This window comes from Heptranchias perlo, chromosome 22 (genome assembly GCF_035084215.1).
Source record: "Heptranchias perlo isolate sHepPer1 chromosome 22, sHepPer1.hap1, whole genome shotgun sequence".
In the NCBI taxonomy this organism is placed as follows: domain Eukaryota; kingdom Metazoa; phylum Chordata; class Chondrichthyes; order Hexanchiformes; family Hexanchidae; genus Heptranchias; species Heptranchias perlo.
Genome location: NC_090346.1, coordinates 29,765,964 through 29,771,963, shown reverse-complemented (window position 1 = coordinate 29,771,963; position 6,000 = coordinate 29,765,964).

Sequence of the window (6,000 nt, the reverse complement as noted above, 5' to 3'; positions counted from 1 at the left end):
GACAGAAAGGAAAAGTTTTTTTTAATTTACGTTTTTAAAATCTCCAACAACAATTAAAACCTGAAGGAATAAGACTCTACACAAGTAATAGTTAATTTTCATTGCCAGAGAGGTTGACTGGCAGTAATTAACACTTATCACATCGTTAAAAAGTACTTAGACTGAAATAGACAAGACTTCACTTTCTGTAGCAAGTTTAGTTTGCATTTATTGCAAAAATAAAGCAACTTCACGCCATTCAGTGCATTTCAATAGTGAGGCAGACAGTGAGATGCCATTTTCACAAAGCTAACGTCGGAGCGGTGCATCTTGCACAGCAATTTTTGGATTTCTGCTTTTAACCGCACATCTGCCCTCGCCTAAAATTGCTGTAGCATTTGCGCGTAAATTAACGCCGAGTCCCATTAGCCTCACCGTTATTTTGACAGCAAATCATGGCCCTTTTTTTTGACTGCTTAAATGTAAGTGCATTTGTTGCTCATACCTATGTAGAGGAAAAAGGATTATATAAGGCGTACATGAGTTAGAGGACGTGTTCTGGTCAAACTGGTAAGTAATGCTGTATTTCCCTAATGGAAGAAGGTTTTGGAGATGACAAATTTAAAAATGCAATTGAAATTGCTGGGAGGACTTGCTCAAAATGGTTGTGCAGAATCAACTAGCCTACAATCTCAAGGAATAAAAAGAATTTCCCAAGTAGTGTCTCTGTTGTTTGGCAGGGTCCTTCTCCCAAAGAAACAAATCTAGCGAGGCTGTGACATCTCCTATTTGACCTTGAACCAGGCCAAATATTCTACCTTCCACGGGTTCTCTGAGCCATCAGAAACTGGTACTAGCCAAATCATTGCTGAAAAGTGATCAAGACTTTTTGCTTTCTTTCTGAAAGACAAAAGTATCATGTATAGTTGTGATTTTGGTGTCAGTATGGATAAACAGAGCTATCTAATATTATTTAAAGAACTATCCATGTGTTGGGGTCCTAATGCTAAAACATGTGACCAATTAGATCAAGAACATGATTCTAATTTTAATTTCTTTATTCCAAGTACAACCAATATTAATGACATCTGTTTTAAAAAAAAATGCATACTATTAGAATAAATGCCAATTACGTAAGTGTGAGCTGAAGTATTTTGGATACCACCAGTGGAAATGGAATTAAGCTTGATCACCAGAAATGAACTGAATTACGATAACTTTTGTGGATGATCAATTACTGTCAGATCTGTCATCTTCAACATACTTACGAAAAGGGCAAGGAAACCCACAATGGCATGATGGGTTGAATTACCTTTTTCTGTGCTGTAAGATTCTATGATAATCCCATCGTGTCAACATACAATCTCATTCATAGTTTGCCTGCCTCCTTACAATACTATCTCCTGAAAGAGGTGGGAAAAAAGTCTGTGGCCAATTTAGGAAAATTCTGCAAAATTTTTCCATGACTCCCTAAGGCGGACGTGGGGTGGATTTGGGATCCTGTTCAAGAACGGGTATTTGAAAAAATTGATATGCTGGCAGCATCCATGCTTATGTTTTATGATGCAATGATGAGTGTACATGAAAGTAGTTATGATGTGGAGATGCCGGTGATGGACTGGGGTTGACAATTGTAAACAATTTTACAACACCAAGTTATAGTCCAACGATTTTATTTGAAATCTACAAGCTTTCGGAGGCTTCCTCCTTCCTCGGGTAAACGTCAGGAACTCCTCAAATCCTACGCATTTATAAATCACAGAACAATACATGGTGATTACAGACTGCTTTTGCAACTGCCCATTGCCAAGGCAATCACCGTGTTCAGACAGAGAGGTGTCACCTACAGAACCCCCGAATATACATTCAACAAAAAAAAACAAACAGGAAAAAAACAGAGAGAGAGAGAGAGGCAGAAACATCCGGAAGGCAGAGAAAGCCAGCAAATGACCCGTTATATTAAAAACAGATAGCTTTTGTTCGCTGGTGGGCTTACGTGTAGCGTGACATGAACCCAAGATTCCGGTTGAGGCCGTCCTCATGGGTGCGGAACTTGGCTATCAATTTCTGCTCGACGATTTTGCGTTGTCGTGTGTCTCGAAGGCCGCCTTGGAGTACGCTTACCCGAAGGTCGGTGGCTGAATGTCCCTGACTGCTGAAGTGTTTCCCGACTGGGAGGGAACCCTCCTGTCTGGCGATTGTTGCGCGGTGTCCGTTTATCCGTTGTCGCAGCATCTGCATGGTCTCGCCAATGTACCATGCTCTGGGGCATCCTTTCCTGCAACGTATGAGGTAGACAACGTTGGCCGAGTCACAGGAGTATGAACCATGCACCTGGTGGGTGGTGTCCTCTCGTGTGATGGTGGTATCTGTGTCGATGATCTGGCATGTCTTGCAGAGGTTACCTTGGCAGGGTTGTGTGGTGTCGTGGACGCTGTTCTCCTGAAAGCTGGGTAATTTGCTGCGAACGATAGTCTGTTTGAGGTTGGGTGGCTATTTAAAGGCGAGTAGTGGAGGTGTGGGGATGGCCATAGCGTGGTGTTCGTCGTCATTGATGACATGTTGAAGGCTGCGGAGAACATGGCGTAGTTTCTCCGCTCCGGGGAAGTACTGGACGACGAAGGGTACTCTGTTGGTTGCGTCCCGTGTTAGTCTTCTGAGGAGGTATATGCGATTTTTCGCTGTGGCCCGTCGGAACTGTTGATCGATGAGTCGAGCGTCATATCCCGTTCTTACCAGGGCGTCTTTCAGCGTCTGTAGGTGTCCATCCCGTTCCTCCTCGTCTGAGCAGACCCTGTGTATTCGCAGGGCCTGTCCATAGGGGATGGCCTCTTTGACGTGGTTAGGGTGGAAGCTGGAAAAGTGGAGCACCGTGAGGTTGTCCGTGGGCTTGCGGTAGAGTGAGGTGCTGAGGTGCCCGTCTTTGATGGAGATTCGTGTGTCCAAGAAAGAAACTGATTGAGGAGTAGTCCATGGTGAGCTTGATGGTGGGATGGAACTTGTTGATGTTATCGTGTAGTCTCTTTAGTGATTCTTCGCCGTGGGTCCATAGAAAGAAAATGTCGTCGATGTATCTGGTGTATAGCGTTGGTTGGAGGTCCTGTGCGGTGAAGAAGTCTTGCTCGAACTTGTGCATGAAAATGTTGGCGTATTGGGGTGCGAATTTGGTCCCCATGACTGTTCCGTGTGTTTGGGTAAAGAACTGGTTATCGAAGGTGAAGACATTGTGATCCAGGATGAAGCGGATGAGTTGTAGGATGGCGTCTGGAGATTGGCTGTTGTTGGTGTTGAGTATTGATGCTGTCGCAGCGATGCCGTCATCGTGGGGGATACTGGTGTAGAGTGCTGAGACGTCCATCGTGGTGAGAAGTGTTCCTGGTTCAAGTAGTTGGCAGCTTAGATAGTGTATTTTACAGTAGCACAGCGATAAACATTTACCAATTACAATTTGCTCCCAAAGTTTGACAGACAGAAAGAAGGTATGACCAAATTTAGAAAGAATGCCTTGCAGGAGTATGGAGCTTGCAGGAGTATGGAGCTTCCAAGAGATTTGCCTGATATTTGAATAAGAGAGTCCTTCAGGTTATTTACAGACAAAAAAAACTTTGTACCACCAATCAATCAAGATAAAATACCACTAAGATGTGAATATATTCTGATACACTGTATGAGGCTTAATGTAAAGAGCTAGTTGTAGTGGATAACACTGTCCAGGAATTCTGTCCAAGGTGCAAATGCATCAAATAATGAGGTGGTGCTCGCCTATATTGAAGTAGTTAGACCAGCAAGCTGATGTCTGGCTGGAAAGCTGCATTTATAGGGGAACAAATGATTGCAGACAAAAACCTAGATGATCATCAGATCTTTTAAAGAAGGGTACCCAAGTCTATTCAGTGTGCCCCTGCTGAATTGAGATAATCTACTGTACAAGGAGAACTCTCGGTAATGAAGGATATTATTATAATGGGACAGGATCATTATCCCTGTTGCACTGAGATATAAGGTTCTTAAAAGAATCCATGAAAGTCATCTAGGGTTCACAGAGTGATGAGAATGAGCAAACATCTACATATGGTAGCCAGGTATATGTCAATATAGAAAATGTCTTCGTGAATTTTGTTAGGTTAATAAACCAATTCAAAAGAATTAGGGGTAGCGTTTAGGCTAGATTGCGCTGTTTTTTTTCAGTGGAATCGGGCTGGATCAAAAGATCGAGGAATTTCAGTGTAGACCGGGCGTAAATTATGTCCGGCGTAATTCAAGTTTCCACAATCTTTTGCACTGGTTCAAAAATCATCACGCTGAAGCCAGCCACGCCCCTGAACGAAATAACGACGATGGCAAGTTTCCACCAATTGCGCCTGCGGCCGTTCGATGAGGGTCTTCAAATTAAGCTAGTTTTCTTAGGTGCGTAGGCACTTAGTAAATTAAATATTTTTTAATATTTAAAAAGAAACTGACTAGTGTACACCAATGAAAGTAGTAAATGGTTCAGTAGTTTTTTTAAAGTCATTTTCAGTGATTTAAAATTAGGTTACTCACAGGTGGAGGATTAGACACCTATTAAAAATGCTTATTGTTTGTGATAAACCCATTTTCAATGATATTAATAAATCTGCACCAAGTTACCACTCTTAAATACATCAATGAATTTTTTTTCTTAGTGTAATCGATTTTTTTATTGCAATGTTAAGCTGCCAGTTTGCATTGATTCATGGAAGATTTTCCAATTGTGATTATGTTAATGCATTTTAACGGAATCTCTAACTGTCACCCAGCCGGTGTAATTTTCGTGCGCAATTTGTGCCTAATTGCTGATTGCGTCCAAAGCGGAAACTCTACCCCATAATCTTTAACCATACTGGTACTAGAACAGCGTTGACAGAGGATTTCAGAGGACAAAGGTGCTCTGTCAAATATTCCCAATTTTAGTAAGATACAATGAACATTCACATTGCTGGAATCCTTAAGAATACATTTGTACAGTAGGGGTATCTCTGAGGAACTTAATATAGATGAAGAGATGGAGTTTATGAGTGCAGTTTTAGGTATTCAGAGCTCAGTATAGCTTTATGCATGCCACTACCGGGCCTCATTACCCTAAGTCAATGGGGAAGCTGAAAGGGGAGTACAAACGGCAACAACAAAAAAATCTGAATGAAAGGATCATTTTCTAATTCCAACAGTGGCTATAGGCACAAGTTAATGAGGGGAAGACAGATTAAAACTATGGTTCCAATGTTAGACAAAATTCTGAGTGTCAGGTTGGCTTAGTTTGTAGCACTCTTAAACCCACAACCTTCTGACTGAGATACAAGTCCAACTTTGATTTGAGCACATAATCTCAGTTGACATTTCAGTGCAGTACTGAGGTGCTGCCTTTCAGATAAGACATTAAACCAAAGCAGTGTCTAGCTGCTCAAGTGGACAAAAAAAATCTCATCACTATTTGAAGTAAAGCAGGAAGTTCTCAATATCCTAGCCAACATTTCTCCATCAAAATAACCATAAACAGTTTATCATTCATTCAGTTGTTGTTTGAAATGTCGTGGATGCTCAGTCGTTGAACATACTCAACGACTGAGCATCCACAGTCCTCAGGGGGAAGAGAATTCCAAAGATTCACATCACATCCCTCTGAATGAAGAAATTTTTCCTCATCTCGGTCCTAAATGGCTGACCCACTTATCTTGAGCCTATGACCTCTAGTTCTAGACTCTCCAGCCAGGGGAAACATCCTCTAGGCATCCACCCTGTCAAGCCCTCTTAGAATCTTATGTTTCAAAGAAATAACCTCTCATCCTTCTAAACTCCAGAGAATATAGGCCCATTCTACTCAATCTCTCCTCAAAGGGACATCCTGACAATGAAGGGCACTATATAAATGCAAGAATGCAAGTTTATTTGTTTCTAAAGCCAAAATAGTCAAGCTTACAAGAAAGTCTAGAAAGCCTACCAGTGATATTCAACTAAGACTATTTCCAGAGCTAGAACTTAATTAAATAAGGTCAAGCTTGATGG